At 41.2% G+C, this 25,250-nt stretch overlaps 1 pseudogene across 1 annotated transcript in view; it reads left to right on the top strand.

The window, feature by feature from the left end:
- The first annotated feature begins 571 nt into the window (after positions 1-571).
- Positions 572-25,250, top strand: part of LOC309842007 — a 160,063-nt pseudogene continuing 135,384 nt past the window's right edge. Inside the window, exon 1 of the transcript in view lies at positions 572-628. The product of the transcript in view is annotated as an uncharacterized misc_RNA (transcript). The remainder of the gene's footprint in view (positions 629-25,250) is intronic.

Below are 25,250 nucleotides of genomic sequence, written 5' to 3'. Positions count from 1 at the left end.
CTGGGAGTGTGCCAGGCTGTCACCTCCCCTGGTTGTGAAAGCAGCAGCATGCTCCTGCCCTGCATCATAACCCCTCCACACCCCTGCACAGTATAAAAGGGCTCCTATCCTGGGCTCCTCATCCACAGCCTCCTCAGGAACAGCCTTGTCCTGCCTCCTCAGCATCTCGTGAGTATCACCTCAGCTGAGTGTGTTAGGAAGACAAGACCAGATCTTAATAGAACATGCAGGAAGAGGCCCAAATAGTGGGCAGAAGTGGTGAAAGGCATGATGGTAAGGAAAGAGTCACTGAGGCACCTGTCAGGGGGCTGTGAAACCCCAAAGCCACAGGTCTTCAGGATTCCTTCCATTCTTGTTCTGAGTATGTTGTCAGGGGTGCACACAGATCCATCTGGCAACCAAGTGCACATGTCCCCTGCATGTTCTCATTTCTGTCCCATAGAGCTTGGTTTAGAAAGCAGCTTGGTCATGGAGACAAGTGTTTGACAAAACCCACAGGGAGGGGAATGTGCCTGAAGCTTCCATGTCCATAATGTTTCTTTTATTTGTTGAAGGTCAAATTCCTGCAGAGATGTCCTGCCAGCAGAGCCAGCAGCAGTGCCAGTCCCCGCCCAAGTGTCCCCCATCACCCAAGTGTCCCCCAAAGAGCTCAACACAGTGCTCCCCCCAAGCCCCTGCTGGTTGTGCTCTTGGCTCTGGGAATGGCTGTGGCCCCAGCTCTGAGGACAGCTGCTGCTTGAGCCACCACAGGCACCATGGATCCCACAGATGCTGGCTCCACAGTTCTGATCCCTGTGACAGTGGCACTGAGAGGCAGTCTGGGGTCTCTGGGTGTGGCCATGACTCCAGGAACTCTTGCTGATCTGGGCTTCTGATGCTGAGACAAGCTATTTGAGAGGAAATGGAAATCTACAATGCCTGGAAAAGCCCTGTGATATTGTCTTCCCTAAATCTCCCAATCTCCCTTTCCTGGCTGAGCAGCTGAAATGTTCATGGATGTGGGAGGAAGGATGAGCTCTCTGCAGAAGGCTCTGTTTGTGTGTCTTTTCCAGGGGCCCACTGTCTCCCCCTTTTCTGTGCCTTACAGTATTACTACCTATATATGACCAGGTAGAAAAATAAAGCTTCTTGTTGCACCAACTGCTTCTCCTTTGACTGCCCTGCTCAAGGGTACTCAGTGAGTACCCTCCCTTAATTCCTGTAGGTCTAGCATGTCAGCACCAAGACTAATCCTAGTGTGGGTCTAGGATGTTAAGTTGTCATGTTTCTCACACAGAGTGGCCTTGGAAACTTCAGGGTGGGGGTGTGGAGAGGGGCTGCTAGCTACCTGACTTTTCTTGTGTGATGTGGTAGAGAGTGACCATGTGACACTGGAATCCCCATTTCGGTTGAGGGTATTACAGAGGATCAGAAATTGGGAAAAATGAGACAAAATAGGAGGCAGAAAAGAAGGTTTGAGGGAGGAATATCAAGCTAAACCACAAATTATGAGTTTGAGAGAGAGAGGTAGGTAAGCTGCAAAGTTAATAAATTCCAAAAAAAATATGAAGTTAAAGGTTTTTCCTGAGAGAATGCCTGGGGTGTTCAATATGTGAAGTGCTCTAAGCTCTGAGAATACAGAAAAAAGATAACATGGGCAATGTCTCATAAGGTTACAGATTGGACACCTGTAAATATCTTTCAAGAGATCTCAGGTAGACTGGAACTGAGTTTCATTATTTTTTGGCTGTTCGATATTACTTTTCAATGTCAACAACATCAAAGAGTCATAGCCATACAGTCACATGGGGTCCCAAGTTGGGGAGTTTCTGCCCAAACTTTGCAAACTGAAATGGTCATTCTTGATGAGAAGCAAGCATGCTGTTTCACCTGGATCACTATATTTTTGAAATAATGGTACAGAAAACTAGAGGCCTATTACACCTAAGCCATGATGGTTCTTGAATTGGCTTCAAAAAGATGAAAGGAAATGTGACTGTGGCTACAGGCAAAGTTGAAATTTTTGAGAGAAGTCAGAGTTTGAGCATGGTAATTCCAGACAGAGGACAAAATCTGTCTGAAACTTTGGGAATTCAATTGGATAAAATACATTTCGTCATTTCATTTTTTAAGAAGTAACAATTTGAAAAATAGTTTTTCTCCTATATTCTTAGACACATAACTTTTTTTTAAAATAACTTTTTGTTTTTTTATTAACATATAATGTATTATTAGCCCCAGGGGTACAGGTCTGTGCCAGATTTACACACTTCACAGCACTCACCATAGCATATACCTTCCCCAATGTCCATAACCCAACCACCCTCTCCCTACCCTCTTCCCCTCAGCAACCCTCAGTTTGTTTTGTGAGATTAAGAGTCTCTTAAGATTTTTCTCCCTCCCGATCCCATCTTGTTTCATTTATTCTTTTCCTACTCCCAAACACCACACATTACCTCTCAACTTCCTCATATCAGGGAGATTATATGATAATTGTCTTTCTCTGATTGACTTATTTTGCTCAGTATAATACCCTCTAGTTCCATCCAAAAAATATTTCATTTTTTGATGGCTGCATAGTATTCATATATATATATATATATATATATATATATATATAATCACCTCTTCTTTATCCATTCATCTGTTGATGGACATCTAGACTCTTTCCTTAGTTTGGCTATTGTGGACATTGCCGCTATAAACATTTGGGTGCATGTGCCCCTTTGGATAACTACATTTGTATCTTTAGGGTACATACCCAGTAGTGCAATAGTTTTGTCATAGGGTAGCTCTATTTTCAACTTTTTGAGGAACCTCCATGCTGTTTTCCAGAGTGAATGCACCAGCTTGGATTTCTACCAACAGTGTAGGAAGGTTCCCCTGTCTCCACATCCTTGCCAGTATCTTTCATTTCCTGACTTGTTGATTTTAGCCATTATGACTGGCATGAGGTGGTATCTCATTGTGGTTTTGATTTGTATTTCCCTGATGCTGAGTGATGTGGAGCAATTTTTCATGTGTCTGTTGGCCATCTGGATGTCTTCCTTGCAGAAATGTCTGTTCATGTCTTCTTCCCATTTCTTGATTGGATTATTTGTTCTTTGGGTGTTGAGTTTGATAAGTTCTTTATTGATTTTGGATACTAGCCCTTTATCTGACATGTCGTTTGCAAATATCTCCTCCCATTCTGTCACTTGTCATTTGGTTTTGTTGACTGTTTCCTTTGCTGTGCAGAAGCTTTGATCTTGATGTATTCCCAATAGTTCATTTTTGCCCTTGTTTCCCTTGTCTTTGGCGATGTTCCTAGGAAGAAGTTGCTGCAGTTGAGGCTGAAGAGGTTCCTGCCTGTGTTCTCTTCAAGGATTTTGATGGATTCCTTTGTCACATTGAGGTCCTTCATCCATTTTGAGTCTATTTTTGTATGTGGTATAAAGAAATGGTTCAATTTCATTTTTCTGCATGTGGCTGTCCAATTTTTCCCACTTGTTGAAAAGACTGTCTTTTTTCCATTGGACATTCTTTCCTGCTTTGTCAAAGATGAGTTGACCATAGAGTTGAGGGACTATTTCTGGGTTCTCTGTTCTGTTCCATTGATCTATATGTCTGTTTTTGTTTGTTTGTTTTGTTTTTGCCAGTACCATAGTGTCTTGATGATGACAGCTTTGTAACAGAGCTTGAAATCTGGAATTGTGATGCCACCAACTTTGGTTTTCTTTTTCAATATTCCTATGGCTATTCAAGTTCTTTTCTAGTTCCAAATAAATTTTAGGATTATTTGTTCCATTTCCTTGAAAAAAATGGATAGGATTTTGATAGGGATTGCATTAAATGTGTATATTGCTTTAGGTAAGATAGACATTTTCACAATATTTTTTCTTCCAATCCATGAGCATGGACACATAACTTTTTAAGAAACTGGAATAAAAGTGTCAAAATGAACCCAAATCTATTCTGTCAGTTCAATCACTCAGCTTGATTAGACAGAATTCCCTGAGGAAGTGTTCATAGACATGGGGCTTATATTTAAGCCTTCAAAATGAACATGGTTAATATTTAAGAATTTTTATGGTTTTAATATGGTTAATATTTAAGAATATTTAAAGCTTTGAAATGAACATGGTTAGCTCCTTGTCCCTGAATATTTGAAATATTCTTTAAATATCAAAGTTAAAATACAGAACAGATAAAAGGAAAAAAGATGAGCAAATTCTGGGCAAAGGATTTGTTGTCCTCTTTTGAAAACATGTAAGCCCCACATTCAACTATGTGCAATCAAAGCAACAGATATGTATACATCTGTGATGCTTGGCTTCAATTCCACAGGAGACATATGTATTTTAGGTAGCTAGCAGCTGAGATCCATCCATCAAATTCTGGCTGCATATCAGCAGCTGGGGAGTGGTGCAGTAAGAATCAAGGATGTTTAGGTTCAAATCCCAGCCCTGTAAGTGAGCAGCTCAGCAAATGACATAACCTTTCTGTGTCTCAGTCTCCCCAACTGGTTTAGTGTGTTCAGTGTGTCGACTGGTTTATGTTAAGATATATAAAGAAAACAGAACACCACTTATGTTAGTTTTTATTGTCATTTAATATGAAGAACTAAAAACTAAGGTTTGGTGTTCAGAAGTTTCTAAGAACTAAAAAATAAGGTTTGGTGTTCAGAAGTTTCTAAGGATTCTTGCTATTGGTATATCTAATCTGGTTGAAGAAAGAAAGAAGCCATGTGGGAGGTTGGGGTACCAGGTGGTGGGTATTATAGAGGGCATGGATTGCATGGAGCACTGGGTGTGGTGAAAAAATAATCAATACTGTTTTTCTGAAAATAAATAAATTGAAAACATTAAAAAAAAAAAAAAGAAAAAGAAAGAAAGAAAGAAAGAAGCCGAGTCAATGAATACAGTTCAGACATGAAACACCACGGAAGTCACAGGAAGTCAGAAAAAATTAGGCATGGTCCTGACCCTAAACGTTGTTTCTAGCAGGTGAGGTCTCGTGGCTGGAGGAAAAATACATCCTCTAGTCTTGGCTAGGGCTGCATCAAGCCATCCGAAGATCCATCAATTTATTTTTCAGTCATTTATAACAAAAATACTTGTTGAGCATGTCTTGTGTGCCACTTGCCATTTGAGGCAATGGGGACGCAATAAACTAAACAAAGTCCCTACTCACTTGGAACAGATATCTGATGAACACTTTATAGGCATGGGCTTATGTTTTTTTGGTCTGCATCCAGTTGTGTCATGGTCTGGATATTTATGTCTCCCTAAAATTCATATATTGGTGTCCTAACTTCCAAGGTGATGGTTAGGTGGTGGAGCATGTGGGAGGTGCTTAAGCCATGAGGGATTAGTGCCCTTATAAAAGAGACTACAGAAAAAGTCCTCATATCTTTATCTATGTGAAGTTGCTGCAAAAAACAGCCATCTAGAAAGTGAGTGCCCATCAGACACCAAGTCTGCTCAGTCAGGAATTCAGATAGGGGTCAGCTGGGAAATTCTTTGAGTCTTTCATGTATTTTTAGTCAGAAGTCCACTGGAACTGTGATCACCTGAAAATTGAACTGGGCTGGACACTCAAGAAGGCTCAGTCAGATATCTAGCCATTGATGTTGCCTGTCAGCGGGGTCTCTACAGCTGGCACCTACACCTGGCCTCTCTGACAGGGTAGAATAGTCCTGAGACTTCTTACATGACACCTAGTGTCCCTTAGGGAAAGTCTTCCAAGAGTATCAGGTGGGATTTTCATGAACAAAAGGTCACATGTATTGTTTCTATCCTATTCAATGGGTTAAAGCAATCACAGGTCTGCCTAGATTCAAAAGGGGAGAAAATAGTCTCCATCTCTCAATGAGGGAAGTGTCAAAGAATTTTGGGAAAAATTTAAAAATATTGAAACTATCCTCATCTTGTCTCCAGTTCACACAACTTACTACTGAAGCCCCAGTGTACATTTGTGTTCCCACAGTATTTTCAAAGAATGCAGATTTTGGCCATGGGTATAACATACTCAAGTTTTGAAGAAGATGGCTGCTCCTGCAGTCTCAGTGTAACGAGAATGTCCAGAATTATTACTGCAAGAATAATGTCTTATCCATGAACAGACACTTCTCCAATGAAGACATACAAATGGTTATCAGACACATGAAAAAATATTCATCATCACTAGCCATCAGGGAGATTCGAATTAAAACCACATTGAGATAGCACCTTACACCAGTTAGAATAGCCAAAATTAGGAAAGGAGGTGGAGAAAGGGGAACCCTCCTACACTGTTGGTGGGAATGCAAGTTGGTGCAGCCACTTTGGAAAACAGTGTGGAGATTCCTTAAGAAATTAAAAACAGAGCTTCCCTATGACCCTGCACTACTGGGTATTTACCCCAAAGATACAGATGTAGTGAAAAGAAGGTCCATCTCTACCCCAATGTTTATAGCAGCATTGTCCATGGTCGCCAAACTGTGGAAAGAACCAGGATGCCCTTCAATGGACGAATGGATAAGGAAGATGTGGTCCATATACATTATGAAGTAGTATGCCTCCATCAGAAAGGATGAATACCCAAATTTGTATCAACATGGATGGGACTGGAAGAGATTATGCTGAAAGAAGTAAGTCAAGCAGAAAGAGTCAATTATCATATGGTTTCACTTATTTATGGAGCATAACAAATAGCATGGAGGACAAGGGGAGATGGAGAGGAGAAGAGAGTTGAGAAAAATGGAAGGGGAGATGAATCATGAGAGAATATGGACTCTGAAAAACAATCTGAGGGTTTTGAAGGGGCAGGGGTGGGAGGTTGGGGGAGCCAGGTGGTGGGTATTATGGAGGGCACGTACTGCATGGATCACTGGGTGTGGTGCATAAACAATGAATTCTGTTATGCTGAAAAGGAATTGTTAAAAAATAATGTCTTATCAAAGACACCAAATGGTTTTGAATTTATTATATTAAATTATTTCAAGGGGCACCTTGGTGGCTCAGTGGGTTAAGCCACTGCCTTCGGCTCAGGTCATGATCTCAGGGTCCTGGGATCGAGTCCCATATCAGGCTCTCTGCTCAGCGGGAGTCTGCTTCCCTCTCTCTCTCTCTTTGCCGGCCTCCCTGCTTATTTGTGATATATCTCTGTCAAATACAAAGCAGGAAAGAATGTCCAATGGAAAAAAGACAGCCTCTTCAATAAATGGTGCTGAGAAAATTGGACAACCACATGGAGAAAAATGAAATTGGACCATTTCCTTACACCACACAAAAAAATAGACTCAAAATGGATGAAGGACCTCAATGTGTGAAAGTAATCCATCAAAATCCTTGAGGAGAACACAGGCAGCAACCTCTTCGACCTCAGCCGCAGCAACATCTTCCTAGCAACATCACCAAAGGCAAGGGAAGCAAGGGCAAAAATGAACTATTGGGATTTCATCAAGATCAAAAGCTTTTGCACAGCAAAGGAAACAGTGAACAAAATCAAAAGACAACTGACATAATGGGAGAAGATATTTGCAAATGACATATCAGATAAAGGACTAGTGTCCAGAATCTATAAAGAACTTAGCAAACTCAACAGCCAAAGAACAAATAATCCAATCAAGAAATGGGCAGAGGACATGAACAGACATTTCTGCAAAGAAGACATCCAGATGGCCAACAGACACATAAAAAAGTGCTCCATATCACTCGGCATCAGGGAAATACAAATCAAAACCACAATGAGATATCACCTCACACCAGCCAGAATGGCTAAAATCAACAAGTCAGGAAATGGCAGATGCTGGCGAGGATGCGGAGAAAGAGTAACCCTCCTACACTGTTGGTGGGAATGCAAGCTGCTGTAGCCACTCTGGAAAACAGCATGGAGGTTCCTCAAAATGTTGAAAATAGAACTGCCCTATGACCCAACAATTGCACTATTGGGTATTTACCCTAAAGATACAAACGTAGTGATCCAAAGGGGCACATGCACCCGAATGTTTATAGCAGCAATGTCCACAATAGCCAAACTATGGAAAGAACCTAGATGTCCATCAACAGATGAATGGATCAAGAAGATGTGGTATATATACACAATGGAATACTATGCAGCCATCAAAAGAAATGAAATCTTGCCATTTGCGACAACATGGATGGAACTAGAGCATATCATGCTTAGCGAAATAAGTCAAGCAGAGAAAGACAACTATCATATGATCTCCCTGATATGAGGAAGTGGTGATGCAACATGGGGGCTTAAGTGGGTAGGAGAAGAATAAATGAAACAAGATGGGATTGGGAGGGAGACAAACCATAAGTGACTCTTAATCTCACAAAACAAACTGAGGGTTCCTGGGGGGAGGGGGTTTGGGAGAAGGGGTGGGATTATGGATATTGGGGAGGGTATGTGCTTTGGTGAGTGCTGTGAAGTGTGTAAACCTGGTGATTCACAGACCTGTACCCCTGGGGATAAAAATATATGTTTATAAAAAATAAAAAATTAATTAATTAAAAAAAATTATTTTATTCTACAAAATTAAAATACAATACAGTGGAAAAATATACACAACTACTATATATCTACCAGTAACACTGGCAAAATTAAATCAGTCACCTCTATTACCAGTCACATCATTATTATTTACATCAAATGTTACTCAAATCTTATCTCCCCTTTCCCCCAAAGCTTTCTGGCCAGCATGACATGAGCATCCCTACCTGTGTCTGTGTCACTTTGATCGATAGCATGGTCAAACAACATCCTTAGATTTACAAGTCTTGTCTTTTCAGCAGGTGTAGACTGCTAATCTCTGGTTCTGCCTTTTTTTTTTAATTTTTTATTTTTTATAAACATATATTTTTATCCCCAGGGATACAGGTCTGTGAATCACCAGGTTTCCACACTTCACAGCACTCACCAAAGCACATACCCTCCCCAGTGTCCATAACCCCACCCCCCTTCTCGCAAGCCCTCTCCCCCAGCAACACTCAGTTTGTTTTCTGAGATTAAGAGTCACTTATGGTTTGTCTCCCTCCCAATCCCATCTTGTTTCATTTATTCTTCTCCTACCCACTTAAGCCCCCATGTTGCATCACCACTTCCTCATATCAGGGAGATCATATGATAGTTGTCTTTCTCTGCTTGACTTATTTCGCTAAGCATGATATGCTCTAGTTCCATCCATGTTGTCGCAAATGGCAAGATTTCATTTCTTTTGATGGCTGCACAGTATTCCATTGTGTATATATACCACATCTTCTTGATCCATTCATCTGTTGATGGACATCTAGGTTCTTTCCATAGTTTGGCTATTGTGGACATTGCTGCTATAAACATTCGGGTGCACGTGCCCCTTTGGATCACTACGATTGTATCTTTAGGGTAAATACCCAATAGTGCAATTGCTGGGTCATAGGGCAGTTCTATTTTCAACATTTTGAGGAACCTCCATGCTGTTTTCCAGAGTGGCTACAGCAGCTTGCATTCCCACCAACAGTGTAGGAGGGTTACTCTTTCTCCGCATCCTCGCCAGCATCTGTCATTTCCTGACTTGTTGATTTTAGCCATTCTGGCTGGTGTGAGGTGATATCTCATTGTGGTTTTGATTTGTATTTCCCTGATGCCGAATGATATTGAGCACTTTTTCATGTGTCTGTTGGCCATCTGGATGTCTTCTTTGCAGAAATGTCTGTTCATGTCCTCTGCCCATTTCTTGATTGGATTATTTGTTCTTTGGCTGTTGAGTTTGCTAAGTTCTTTATAGAATTTGGACACTAGTCCTTTATCTGGTATGTCTTTTGAAAATATCTTCTCCGATTCTGTCAGTTGTCTTTTGGTTTTGTTCACTGTTTCCTTTGCTGTGCAAAAGCTTTTAATCTTGATGAAATCCCAATAGTTCATTTTTGCCCTTGCTTGCCTTGCCTTTGGCGATGTTCCTAGGAAGATGCTGCTGCAGCTGAGGTCGAAGAGGTTGCTGCCTGTGTTCTCCTCAAGGATTTTGATGGATTCCTTTCACACATTGAGGTCCTTCATGCATTTTGAGTCTATTTTTGTGTGTGGTGTAAGGAAATGGTCCAATTTCATTTTTCTGCATGTGGCTGTCCAATTTTCCCAGCACCATTTATTGAAGAGGCTGTCTTTTTTCCATTGGACATTCTTTCCTGCTTTGTTGAATATTAGTTGACCATAGAGTTGAGGGTCTATTTCTGGGCTCTCTATTCTGTTCCATTGATCTATGGGTCTGGTTTTTTGCCAGTACCATGCTGTCTTGATGATGACAGCTTTGTAATAGAGCTTGAAGTCCGGAATTGTGATGCCACCAACGTTGGCTTTCTTTTTCAATATCCCTTTGGCTATTCGAAGTCTTTTCTGGTTCCATATAAATTTTAGAATTATTTGTTCCATTTCTTTGAAAAAGATGGATGGTACTTTGATAGGAATTGCATTAAATGTGTAGATGCTTTAGGTAGCATAGACATTTTCACAATATTTATTCTTCCAATCCAGGAGCATGGTACATTTTCCCATTTCTTTGTGTCTTCCTCAATTTCTTTCATGAGTACTTTATAGTCTTCTCAGTATAGATTCTGTGCCTTTTTGGTTAGGGTTATTCCTAGGTATCTTATGGTTTGGGGTGCAATTGTAAATGGGATTGACTCCTTATTTCTCTTTCTTCTGTCTTGTTGTTGGTGTAGGGAGATGCAACTGATTTCTGTGCATTGATTTTATATCCTGACACTTTACTGAATTCTTGTATAAGTTCTAGCAGTTTTGGAGTGGAGTCTTTTGGGTTTTCCACATATAGTATCATATCATCTGCGAAGAGTGATAATTTGACTTCTTCTTTGCTGATTTGGATGCCTTTAATTTCCTTTTGTTGTCTGATTGCTGAGGCTAGGACTTCTAGTACTATGTTGAATAGCAGTGGTGATAATGGACATCCCTGCCATGTTCCTGACCTTAGCAGAAAAGCTTTCAGTTTTTCTCCATTGAGAATGATATTTGCAGTGGGTTTTTCATAGATGGCTTTGATGATATTGAAGTATGTGCCCTCTATCCCTACACTTTGAAGAGTTTTGATCAGGAAGGGATGCTGTACTTTGTCAAGTGCTTTTTCAGCATCTGTTGAGAATATCATAAGGTTCTTGTTCTTTCTTTTATTGTTGTGTTGTATCACATTGACTGATTTGCAGATGTCGATCCAACCTTGCAGCCCTGGAATAAATCCCACTTGGTCGTGGTGAATAATCCTTTTAATGTACTGTTGAATCCTATTGGCTAGTATTTTGGTGAGAATTTTTTCATCTGTGTTCATCAAGGATATTGGTCTATAGCTCTCTTTTTTGATGGGATCCTTGTCTGGTTTTGGGATGAAGGTGATGCTGGCCTCGTAAAATGAGTTTCAAAGTATATCTTCCATTTCTATTTTTTGGAACAGTTTCAGGAGAATAGGAATTACTTCTTCTTTAAATGTTTGGCAGAATTCCCCCAGGAAGCCATCTGGCCCTGGGCTTTTGTTTGTTTGGAGATTTTTAATGACTGTTTCAATCTCCTTACTGGTTATGGGTCTGTTCAGGCTTTCTATTTCTTCCTGTTTCAGTTGTGGTAGTTTATATGTTTCTAGGAATGCATCCATTTCTTCCAGATTGTCAAATTTGTTGGCATAGAGTTGCTCATAGTATGTTCTTATAATAGTTTGTATTTCTTTGGTGTTAATTGTGATCTCTCCTCTTTCATTCATGATTTTATTTATTTGGGTCCTTTCTCTTTTCTTTTTGATAAGTCTGGCCAGTGGTTTATCAATTTTATTAATTCTTTCAAAGAATCAGCTCCTAGTTTCATTGATTTGTTCTATTGTTTCTTTTTTGGTTTCTATTTCATTGATTTCTGCTCTGATCTTTATGATTTCTCTTCTCCTGCTGGGCTTAGTGTTTCTTTCTTGTTTTTTCTCCAGCTCCTTTAGGTGTAGGGTTAGGTTGTGTACCTGAGACCTTTCTTGTTTCTTGAAAAAAGACTTGTACCACTATATATTTTCCTCTCAGGACTGCCTTTGTTGTGTCCCACAGATTTTGAACTGTTGTATTTTCATTATCATTTGTTTCCATGATTTTTTTTCAATTCTTCTTTAATTTCCTGGCTGACCCATTCATTCTTTAGAAGGATGTTGTTTAGTCTCCATGTATTTGGGTTCTTTCCAAACTTCCTCTTGTGGTTAAGTTGTAGCTTCAGAGCATTGTGGTCTGAAAATATGCAGGGAATGATCCCAATCTTTTGATACCGGTTGAGTCCTGATTTAGGACTGAGAATGTGATCTATTCTGCAGAATGTTCCATGTGCACTAGAGAAGAATTTGTATTTTGTTCCTTTGGGATGAAATGTTCTGAATATATCTGTGATGTCCATCTGGTCCAGTGTGTCATTTAAGGCCTTTATTTCCTTGTTGATCTTTTGCTTGGATGATCTGGTTCTGCTTTTAATTCTAATATCTCTGGATCATTTTGCCTACTAAATTTTGAGCCTTTTTTTTTTTTTTAGACATTTCAAGCTTTATCTTACTATTTAATAAAAAAGGGGGAGGATGGGATATCTGACTCCAATGTCCATGTTCTTAGCTAGCACACTGTTTTTCCTCCCTTTATCTTAGTTTGTTTCCCTTTCAGATTCAACTTCCTTCAGATGGCATCTTTATTTCCTCCTTCTTCCATGAAATGTCTGGCCCAACCACTCCTGGCTCTTGAGTCTGCTTTGTTCTTTTTAATCACCTTGGCTGGGCCATTGCAAGACATCTCATATAGACACCCCTATACTCCAAAGCAATTTTGCAGGACAGAGACCTCACTCATTACCACAAGTGAAACCAATGACAACATCAGGACACCTTACTCCAATCAGGGCAATGGGGAATTGTTAGCCATTGGCTCTGACATAAGTCTCCTGGACTTCCCACACACTTACATTATAGCAGGTATAATTCTAACTCATAATAACTTCATTACTTTTCTATATGAAGCCTGCTACATGGAAAGATTATTAAGGATGGGAACTATGTCTCATACATTTCTGAAATGTGTACTCACTACAAGTTTGAATAAATAAAGGAAGGAAGAATGAATGAATAACTAGCCGCCAAAAGTCCTGAGGGTAAGGGCAAAATAGTTGGGACATATAGGGACTTCTTTTCTCTCTTCTATCAGAAAAAAAAAAAAAAAATCTGACCATCTAATGTTGAAGGGCTTGGCTGGAGAGTTTGAAGATCTGTCACTCAGATAATAAGTTATCACTGCCACTAGTCTCCAAGACTCAGTAAGACTAAATCAAAGGAGGAAGAAACAAAATTTGGGGTCTGGCCAATAATCACCCTAAGTCAAGTCATCTCTGCCTGAGACACTCTGTCTGAGACCCTGCTGCCTTTAGATGATCTAAATTGCGGGTGAGGTTTAAGGGTCAGGATCTGCAATAGTGGTAAAAGCACAAGAGGACTGGATTATATATACATTTATGTTTATATATCAATGTGATGCAATGGTTCACTTTACTCTTTACTTCCTCTGGTATCACTGGGCTGAGATGTCCTGCCAAGATAAACCATCAGCAGTGTCAGCCCCTCCCAACTGCTTAACCTTCAAGTATCCTTTAGAAGTTTGCCTTTATGTCTCTTTCTGTTGTGGTTCCAGTTCTGGAGAAAGCTGCTTTCTGGGCCACTATAGGACCCACAGATGTCACTGACAGCACCAACAGAACATTCTGGAGGGAACATGTGCTGCCACAGCTCTGGGGGCACCTGTTGCTCTGGGTCATAAGGACCACCGAGCATCAGTGTTGGAGGAACCAGAGGAGCAAATGCCTATCCCAGTCTGGCATTTCTCTTCCTTTTTTCCCCTGTGCCACATCTAGGGATGAGTTGTCAAGATGGCACTCTGAAGGGTCTGAACCAGCTCATGAAGCTCATTCCTTTTGCTTTACAGAAGTCTGTGTTACTCCCAATTTATGCCACTCTCTCTAGCCCTGTGGAGTTATTAAGATTCTACACTTGAGCTTCGTCTGATTGTGGGATGCATTTGTACCACTCCACTACCTACTTTCTCCTTCCCAGACAAACCAAAGGTTTTCCCTTCTTCTTTGCTGCCAGAGAACAGCCCTGAGCTCCAAAGGACCAGAGAAGGGGGGGGAAGTAGATTTTCCTCCACTCAAAGGGAGTGTCTGGAAACTAAGTCAGGTAAAAAAAAAATCAGGAATCATCAGGGGAAGTATTCATGTGTTTCGACACTGATGTGAGCAGGACTCTGCAGTCATGGGACATCTTTGCTGCCCCCACTTCCTCCTCTTCTTCATGGAACTCCTTCCCATAGACCCAAACTCTCTATCCTGCATCTGCCATACCCACACACTTAGAACCTCTTGTTGGTGAGCTTTCTCAGAAAGGTGAGCAGAAATGTGCCCTTATTTCAAATCCTTCACTTTTTATACACTATGACCTTTCCTTTCTCAATCTTCATTTGATTGCTGGCTTACTGCTCTCCTCCTCCATCCACTTTGGCCTTGTTCTTTGCTCACTTCTGATTCCCTGTTCCTGTCATGTGGTCATTCAGTCAGGGAACCCAGAATTATGTTCTTACAGAAACTCTGTGAACAGACCCTGGGCCCGCCAACATCATATCAGATCTCCCCTCAATTCATACACATTCATCCATCCTCACCAATACCTCTGCCTAACCCACATCTTAACCTAATGCACAAACCCACAGAGGGTTGAGTTAGGGTTGGGGGTTGTTATGAGCCACTGTTTTTCTGTTCCTGAGACAGACTTCTGCACCTAGTGTTGCATGACCTACTGGGGTAAAGACACAGACACTAGACAAAAGTTGGAATGTAAAAGAAAAGCTTTATTTTCTCACAGGGACATAAAGAAAGAGAAGGGAAACCTTGAGCTCCTGGAGACCAGCAGGTTATCCCCTGGAGAACACTGGAACTCTTCAAGGAGTAGCTGAGTGGAGAGAGAGAAGGGACAGGACAGGTTTGCTCCCCAAACCAAGAGCAGAAGGGAAATGGAAGCTGTATGGAGTTACATGAGCCTGATACACTCTCTGCACATGGAAAGCCAGCCAATAGACTTCTTGGTTAGTCTTCTGGACCACTCCCCCACAGCAGGCCAGAGCTGCTTACAATCATTTTGGAGCTTTCTGCTTTCAAATGTTTTTATTTAATCTCATGACCTGGGTCAGCAGCTGCTCCTGGACTTGAGACAACATTTGGAGCTCCCAGGCTGCAGCCACTACCACTGTCACAGGAGTGGGTCATCCTGGGACCGATAGCCCCTCTAGTGGCTCAGGAAGCCACCGCCCTCAGACCATATAGTGCAGCTGTCCAGGAGCTGGAGGTAAGCATTGTGCTGGGCTCAGGGGCACTTGGATGACAAGAGACATTTGGGAGGGGCTGGCACTGTTGCTGGCTCTCTTGGCAAGACATTGTGGTGAGAAGGCAAGGAGCCTAGGAAAACAAAACTAAAACAAAGTGCATGTCCGTGAGGAACTTCAGGCCACTGTTTTCTCATTTACCTGTACATCCTTTCCCCTCAGCTCAATTGCTCTCCAAACCAAGAGCAGAAGGGAAATGAAAGCTGTATGGAGTTACATGAGCCTGATACACTCTCTGCACATGGAAATCCAGCCAATAGACTTCTTGGTTAGTCTTCTGGACCACTCCCCCACAGCAGGCCAGGCCCCACAGATGTCTGTAAACAGCAACCCCCCACAGATATTTAGTGGACACAGCAACACTGCCCCTTGTCTCTGCACTGGTGTGAGGAGGATGGAAATCACAGTTGGGTGAGCAGGAAAGGAGGGCATGTCTATAAAGACAAGGAAGAGAGATCCTGAGGTCAGCTGAGCCACAGAGACCTGGCATGGCTTGTGGACTCTTCTTCCTCACAAGCCCATTTTCTCATCCCCTGCTGTCCACCCTGGATCTCTTTTTTGCCACTTCTATCCTGTCTTCCTCCTTCCCTCTCCTTGCTAAAGCACAGACACATCTACTCTACCCCATTAACTCAGGCTGTCCCCAAAATGGACACTTACCTGATTCTGTGGAAGCAGAAGGTTCTTCCTCAGACAACTGTGGACAGCGGAGCCCAGGACCTGATCCCCTGTATACTGGGTATTAATGACATGCAGCATAAATATGTATCCTTCTTCTCAACCTAAGGTGATAGTACCACATATTCCCAAGACCAGTCTTTCCACATTTTCCCAGGAACATATTTTGAGGAATGACAAAAAAGAAGCAGATAATATCAATGACAGTCCAATTACTCATGGCATAGTCCCACTAGCAGCACTTTCATTTTCATTTGTACATTTGCATCCAGAATATATCCTTGTGGCCATTGGTAATATAGAACAAAGAGAACAGCTCTTGGCTAGCTCAGTCTCTCAGAAAGACAAATGGACAACTAAACAACTACATAGAGTCCATGTACTAACTGATGCAGCACAGGTCTGTGCAAAGGCATTAGGCCAAGGGCCACCTTGAGGGTCAATACTTCATTACTCTGTAGAAACCCTCACAGAGTGAAGTTTTAAGGGTATTGATTAATCTAAGCTTACTGGATCTTGGAAGCAGAAGAGTAGAGCTGGGACCATGGCTAAAACTCAGAGTTCTTAAGAGAATGTGTGGCATCTGGAACAGTGTGAAGAGTGGGTGAGTAGGAGAGGAGAGTGTCAGGATAGGTACTGATGGAGGAGTAGGATGATGTGAAAATGTGACCTTCATCTCTGGGGCTAACAGAAATTATAATTAATGGAGAATATAGAACATCTGTTTGTGGTTGTCTGTGGGATGTGTAAAGTTGAATCTAATTCTGTGTATTATATTGGAAATCGATGATTTGTTGATAATGATGAGGTTGCTGGAGTAGTATGCATTTCACTTAATGAATAACTTTGGTAGAAAGACCTCAATGTGAGACAGAAATCCATCAAAATCTAGAGGAGGACATAGGTAGTAACCTCTTCAACATTGGCCGCAGCAACTTCTTTCAAGACACATCTCCAAAAGCAAGGGAAACAAAAGTGAAAATGAACTTTTGGGACTTAATCAAGATAAAAAGCTTCTACACAGCAAAAGAAACTGTCAACAAAACTAAAAAGCAACATGGAATGAGAGAAGTTATTCACAAATGACACTACAGAGAAAGGGCTAATATCCAAAATCTATAAAGAACTTCTCAAAGTCAACACCCAAAAAACAAATAATCAAGTCAAAAAATGGGCAGAAGACATGAACAGAATCTTGTCCAATGAAGACATACAAATGGCTAACAGACATATGAAAAAATGTTCATTATCATTAGCCATCAGGGAAATCTAAATCAAAATCACCTTGAGATATCACTTTGCACCAGTTAGAATGGCAAAAATTAACAAGGCAAGAAACAACAAATGTTGGAGAGGATGTGGAGAAAGGGGAACCCTCTTCCACTGTTGGTGGAAACGCAGGATGATGCAGCCACTTGGAAAACAACGTGAAGCTTTCTCAAAAAACTAAAAATAGATCTATCCAATGACCTTGCAATTGCAGTACTGGGTGTTTATCCCAAAGATACAAATGTAGTGAAAAGAAGGGCCATCTGTACCCTACTGTTCATAGCAGCAATGTCCAAGGTCGCCAAACTGTGGAAAGAGCTGAGATGCCTTTCAATAAACAAATGGATAAAGATGATGTAGTCCATATACACAACAGAATATTAACCAGGCATCAGAAAGGATGAATACCCAACTTTTGCATCAACATGACTGGAGGAGATTATGCTGATTGACATAAATCAAGCAGAGAAAGTCAATTATCATATGGTTTCAGTTACTTGTGGAACATAAGGAATAACATGTAGAAGGAAAGGAAAAGTGAAAGGGGGTGGGAATTAAAGGGGGAGACAAACCATGAGAGACTATGTATTCTGACAATCAAATTGAGGGTTTTAGAGGAGAGGAGGGTGGTGGGATGTGTGAGCCTGGTGGTGGGTATTAAGGAAGGCATGTATTGCATGGAGCACTGGGTGTTATACATAAACAATGAATCTTGGAACATTGCATCAAAAACTAATGATGTTTTGTATGGTGACTGACATAACACAATAAAAAAATAACTTTGGTTATCCTTGAGGTTTGAAAATGGTTAATTCATGTGAACTGAACTTTATTTTCCATTTGGTTTAAATTAAATTAGTATTTGCTAAAGTAGGCGCTTGTGGAATGCTGGATTACACATTGTGGCTCAGGAAAAGACAGAGTAGAAGGAAACTTAGCTCTATTTGCACTGCCATTCTGACTTTGCCAGTGGAGCTGAGCATGAGAATATAGCAAATGAAGGGACTCAGCCTGAGTGAAAGGGTGCCATCAGGGAATACTGACCCTTTGTCACCTCAATTCTTATCTGTGTCCCTGTCTTACATTACCCAGTCTGAGATTTGGCCTGAGTTATCACTTGCTTTCTGTTCTGGAATTTTTTCTCATTAATTTATCCTTGTGCTTCCTTTTTTTAAATTAAATTTATTTATTTTAAGCATAACAGTATTCATTATTTTTTCACCACACCTAGTGCTCCATACAATCCATGTGCTCTATAATACCCACCACCTGGTACCCCAACCTCCCACCTCCCCGCCACTTCAACCCCCTCAGATTGTTTTTCAGAGTCCATAGTCTCTCATGATTCACCTCCCCTTCCAATTTCCCCCAACTCCCTTCTCCTCTCTAACTCCCCATGTCCTCCATGCTCTTTGTTATGTTCCACAAATAAGTGAAACCATATGATAATTGACTCTGCTTGACTTATTTCACTCATGTGGAGAAAGGGGAACCTTCTTACACTGTTGGTGGAAATGCAAGTTGGTGCAGCCTCTTTGGAGAACAGTGTGGAGATTCCTCAAGAAATTAAAAATAGAACTTCCCTATGACCCTGCCATTGCACTACTGGGTATTTACCCCAAAGATACAGATGTCGTGAAAAGAAGGGCCATCTGTACCTCAATGTTTATAGCAACAATGGCCACGGTCTCCAACTGTGGAAAGAACCAAGATGCCCTTCAACGGACGAATGGATAAAGAAAATGTGGTCCATATACACTATGGAATATTATGCCTCCATTAGAAATGATAAATATCCTCGTGCTTCTTTATTGAAAAACCATTTTTTGGGCATCAGCTGTAGGCCAGACACCATCACGGAATTAGCAGTGAAAGAGAGAGACACAGCCTCTGTCCTCAGAGAGTCTGGTAACCAGCCAATAGGACAAGAATCAAACATAACAGTGATGAATGTTCATTCCCAAAGGGGAAATTCAGCTCTTTTGTGGGGGTGAGAGGCAAGCCTAATCTAGAACTCAGATAGTTCTAGGAGTCACTACTGTCTTTTTTCATCATCCATAGTTTTTAGGAACAAGTGCAGACTATTTTCAGTCCAAACTCAGATAAGAACCAGGGTGTGATACAAATCACATTAGTTGGTAAAGAGCTAAATATCCCAGAGAAACTAGGTGCAATTGTTCATATGGAATACAATAGATTTCTGGGTCACTTTCATAAGTCCTGCCCTTGGCTTCCTACAGGGCTGTTTTTATGCCAGTTTCCTTCCATCTCTTCTTTCTGGAGAAGAGGAGTCACAATCCCCATTTCGGAGCCCACCCTCTTGATGATCAGATGCAGAGAGGCAAGTGTTCTCAAGTCTAGTGTGAGGGCAGCTCAGGTGTGAAATATGACAGGGGAGTGCTCATCCATGGCAGTCCAGACACTCTGCAGTCCTGTGGGCTCAACGTAGTTTAGCTGATTGAACCTTGTGGTTATGCCACATGGTGTAAAAGGAAAATGTTTTGCAGTACTGTCGATATTTTATACTCCTTTCAGCAACCATGTTGTCTTTGTGAAAAGGAATATTGAATTATAGGTAAAGATCACACATTATAGATTTAATTCCAGGAAGTACATTTTGACCAAAATGGGTCAGTGACAAACTAATCAACGAACCAAGGACTACACATACAAGCACATGTGAAACATTTTTTTTTTTTTTTTGGTTAATCAATATATCCCTTCATAGTTCAAGTCTTCCCTATCACCAAGACCTTCTATATCCTGTGAAATCTAGTTAAATCATTTATAAGGAAGGTGAAATGAGGGAGCCTAGAAATCTGTCTTGGCTTCCATTTTGAACACTCTTCTCCCTGTGTTCCACTTTAGGTCCTAATCCCCCCTTTAGGATATAAACACAGGCCCATTTCTACTGAAAATGTTGTTGACTGACTATGAATCAAGCTCTAGAGGAGGTTTGAAAGCACATGTATTGTTTTTATAATGATTGTGGCTAGATCCCAAAAGCTGAAAATAATAGGAACAAAAATGCCTCTCCTTCCACAGTCCCCATGGGACTTACTATGCAGTGGCAGGACTGGCCCTACAACATTCCACCTTCACTGCCCCTGTCCACCACTACATTCTAACCTACATAAATGGGAGACCAAGAAAAAATTGTCACGTAGCAGGTAATCATCTTGGGAGAAAATGATAAGGGAGCAAAAGGCTGGCTGGGGACGGAGCATGGGCTGGCGCCTTGCACCCCCTCTCCACCCACTCCCCTTGGTAATATGTGTGACATTCCACAGGCACCCCTGACTGCCCTAAAAGAAGAACAAATGGTTATCTTGCAGAGATCACAGTTCTGCAAGGCAGGAGTCTCTCTTGGTTTACAAATGTCCTTGAGATTTACAACAAAGAAGTTACCTTATCAATAGCCCAATTTCCAAAGACTCATAACTCAGTTCCTCAAGCCCTAATGTCACCCTCCCCTCCATAAAAAACCGAAGGAGGTGGAGGTAGAAAGAAAAGTAAATAAAGTTAAATAAACCTAAATCTCACTAACAAGGACGTTTGATAGCAGGAATGTAACATTCCACCCGGAGACTCCCAATTGTCTTTATGTTAGTGCCTCATTAGAGGGAAAGTGTCCTTGGCTTGATAATAAGCAGGCCTTCAATATCCTGACAGTCTTCTTTACCCCAATAGCCCTTCTGAACAACCCTTTGTCCTCACCTACCCAACTCCTGTGTATATAACCAGCCACTCCTCACATGCCCCGTGCAGCAGCATCTCCGTCTGCTCACGGGTCCGGTCCCCGTGCTCTAATAAAGCACCTTTTTGCACCAAAGACATCTAAAGCATTCTTTCTTAGCCGTCGGCTCCGAACCTCACCCTATTGAACCTCACCTAGGTTCAAGAACTTCATCAAAAGGTCTGTAGCATTTTCTTCTCCTCCCCATGGGGTAAAGGGAGGAGGTTGCTCTCTGCATATAGCCAAGTGAAGAAGCTCCAAAAGGACCACTCACTGTGGTAAGAAGTGTCTGCAAGAAAGAGAGATGAGAAGGGTGCCTGGGTTGCTCAGTGGGTTGGGCCTCTGCCTTCAGCTAAGGTTATGGTCTCAGGATCTGGTCTCAGGATCTTGGGATCGATCCCTGCATTGGGCTCTCTGCTCAGCCGGAGCCCGCTTTCCTCTCTCTCTGCCTGCCTCTCTGCCTCCTTGTGATCACTGTCTGTAAAATAAATAAATAAAGTTAAAAAGAGAGAGAGAGAGAGATGAGCATTTCAATCCTTCTTTAGACTATCATGTTGTATCTGTTTTCTGTTCCTATTGTGTTGGGAGGAAAGGAATGGACAGTTTAGAGCAAACCAGCAGCCTGAGGCCAGCCGGCATAATTACTGTTTGCTGGGGCAATTAGACAAAGGAGTGGCAGCAAGGTTTTAGCTGTTGTGCTAGTGCTCTGCTAAGGAGGCCTGTCTAAGGACAAAGAGCAATAAGTCAACCCAAAAAATATGTTGCCATGCTTGTTAGAAGATCCCAGCAGGGTACATGTCTCCTACAAGAGAGCCAACAATAGCAGGCGGTGTTTGGTAGTAGGACAAGTTAACAAGGGATGTTTCACTCTCCTTACACTCAATTTCTGTCTTCTTTGCATAAGTTATGTGGGAAGAGGGGGAAAAAAAAAAACTATACAGAAGTGGGGGGGGGGAGGATCTGAGATTAAAGTTTAAATTATATTAAATTGGATATCTCCTGGGAGAAGAGAGAAGACTATGGAAGAATAGGTGACCTGCATTTCATCTGGTCTTTTGAATTCAGCTAGTTATCTAACAAATCATTCTAAAAACCTGTGAATTCAACCTGAAATCTAAGAAAAGAATTGCTGAAATTCTACAAATAGAAAAGACACCACTATTCTAGAGGTATGGAGACATGAATCTGAGAGGGTATATGGGAAGATAAACCATGGGGGGAGGGAGAATCCATAAGCCAGCTACTGGATGACATAGCATCAGAGTGCAAAATCAGAACTTTTAGAAGTCTACTCCTAGGAGAGACATCCCTACATGATGGGGGCTCAGGTGACCAAGTGGGGCAAAATCCTAGGTGAGACAGTGTGGTCTTAGGATCCCCAGGGTCACAGAAAGAACAAAGGGTGCCTCAGTACATCAGAGTTCCCAAGCTTTGGAGTGAGGGAAGCCAGATACCATTGGTGAGACCCAGAATGACTTCTCAGCTAGATGTTGCCATAAACCAGGAACTGCTCTACATCTTGTGACTGCTCTCTAAGCAGGGGTCCAGCAAGTGACAAGTGCTGGGAGACCCTGTACCTTCCCCAGGGAGGAATGGCAGAGATAGGTGCATGCACAATCAGGCAGCTACTCCCTGAGCAGGGGCCCAGTGAGCTGTGAGGTTGTGCTGAGACTGCCCTCCCCCAGCCCTGAGAGAATTGGTACAGGTGTGCAGTACAGCAGTCTGTGGAGTTTGGTGCATCAAAGAGAATTGACTGTTTTTCCCTGAGGGTTCACTGAAGAGTGAGGGCCCCAACTGTTCAGCTCTGGGGCACTCCCATTTTAACTTTTTTTTTTTCATCCTCTAAAGCTGCAAGAAAAGCCTTCAGGTAACAAAATCCACATAGAGCAATCTGAATCAGCTTACACTGAGCATGACCCACTTGCAAGGGTGGTGTAACTCCACCCACGCAAAGACACTTGAGAATCAGTGCAACAGGCCCCTCCTCTAGAAGACTAACAGGAACATCAGTTGAATACCCAGTTTATGAATCACTTAGAACTGAAAAACTCCAATATTAGGCGAAAACAGTATACAGAATTCAAGGATTTTGTTCATGGGATTTTAGACTTCCAGTTTAAAGTTTTCTTTTTCTTTTTCCTTTTTTCCCCCTTTTCAACTACTTTCTCGTTTTACCAACTGTTTGTTTTTAAGTCTTGTTTTAATTTTCATTTTTACATTTTACAGATATATCCTTCATTTTTATCTCTCTCTTTCATATATATACATATACATGTGTAATATGAATATATATATGCATATTTCTTCCTTTGTAATTTTGGGATTTAGTGTCTTCTAACAAACAGACCAAAATACACCCAGGACCAAGTGGACCACTCTGTTTTGTCAACCTGTGAGATTATATCACCTCTCCCCTCCCCCACTTTTTTTCTTTTCTTTTTTGGTTTCTAACTTCTTCATATTTGTCCAGGATTCATTTCATTGAGGTCATGGTTGATATTTTTTTATTTTGTTCTCTCATTCATCTAGTCTTCTTTGGGCAAAGTAACTAGAAGGAAGAATTAACAACAACAACAACAAAAGGACTCTCTGCTACATATCTAATCAATATGGATATATATGCTTCTGAAGATGTTTCAAAAAATAAAAATGGGTGGAAGACCCCCAAACTCATTCTATGAAACTTGCATTACCTTGATCCCCAAACTAGATAAAGATCCTATCAAAAAGGAAAATTAAAGCCCCAAATCCCTGATTAGCATGGATGCAAAAATTCTCAACAAGGTATTAACCAATAAGATCCAACAGTACATTAAATGGATTATTTACCACAACCAGGTTGGATTTATTACTGGGATGCAAGGATGATTCAACATTCTCAAATCAAAATGATAGATGACATTAACAAAAGAAAGGACAAGAACCATATGACCCTCTCGATAGTTGCAGAAAAAGCATTTGACAAAGTACAGCATTCTTTATTGATTAAAATTCCCTACAGTGTAGGGATAGATAGAATGTACCTCAATATCATAAAAGCCATCTACAAAAAGTCCACAGTGAATATCATTCTCAACAGGAAAAAGCTGGGAGCTTTTCCCCAAAAGTCAGGAGCATAACAGAAATGTCCACTCTCACCACGCTGTTTTTCAGCATAGTACTAGAAATCCTAGCCTCAACAATAAGGCAACACAAGAAATAAAAGGCATCTAAATCAGCAAAGAAGAAGTCAAATTCTCACTTTTTGCAGATCACATGATATTTTGTGTGGGAAACCCAAAAGACTACCCCAAAATTGCTGTGACTAATATAGCAATTCAACAATGTGGCAGGATATAAAATCAATGCACAGAAATCAGTTACATTTCTATACACCTACAATATAACTTAAGAAAAAGAAATTAAGGAATCAATTCCATTTACAATAGCAACAAAAACCGTAAGATGCCTAGGAAAAAAGCTAACCAAAGAGGTAAAGGATTTGTACTCTAAAAATTACAGTTTGTTTTGTGAGATTAAGAGTCACTTATGGTTTGTCTCCCTCCCAGTCCCATCTTGTTTCATTTATTCTTCTCTTACCCACTTAAGCCCCCATGTTGTATCACCACTTCCTCATATCAGGGAGATCATATGATAGTTGTCTTTCTCTGCTTGACTTATTTCGCTAAGCACGATATGCTCTAGTTCCATCCATGTTGTCGCAAATGGCAAGATTTCATTTCTTTTGATGGCTGCATAGTATTCCATTGTGTATATATACCACATCTTCTTGATCCATTCATCTGTTGATGGACATCTAGGTTCTTTCCATAGTTTGGCTATTGTGGACATTGCTGCTATAAACATTCGGGTGCACGTGCCCCTTCAGATCACTAAGTTTGTATCTTTAGGGTAAATACCCAGTAGTGCAATTGCTGGGTCATAGGGCAGTTCTATTTTCAACATTTTGAGGAACCTCCATGCTGTTTTCCAGAATGGCTGAACCAGCTTGCATTCCCACCAACAGTGTAGGAGGGTTCCCCTTTCTCCACATCCTCGCCAGCATCTGCCATTTCCTGACTTGTTGATTTTAGCCATTCTGGCTGGTGTGAGGTGATATCTCATTGTGGTTTTGATTTGTATTTCCCTGATGCCGAGTGATATGGAGCACATTTTCATGTGTCTGTTGGCCATCTGGATGTCTTCTTTGCAGAAATGTCTGTTCA

This window comes from Mustela nivalis, assembly GCF_964662115.1.
Source record: "Mustela nivalis genome assembly, chromosome: 10".
In the NCBI taxonomy this organism is placed as follows: domain Eukaryota; kingdom Metazoa; phylum Chordata; class Mammalia; order Carnivora; family Mustelidae; genus Mustela; species Mustela nivalis.
This window is presented reverse-complemented; position numbering and strand designations above follow the sequence as displayed.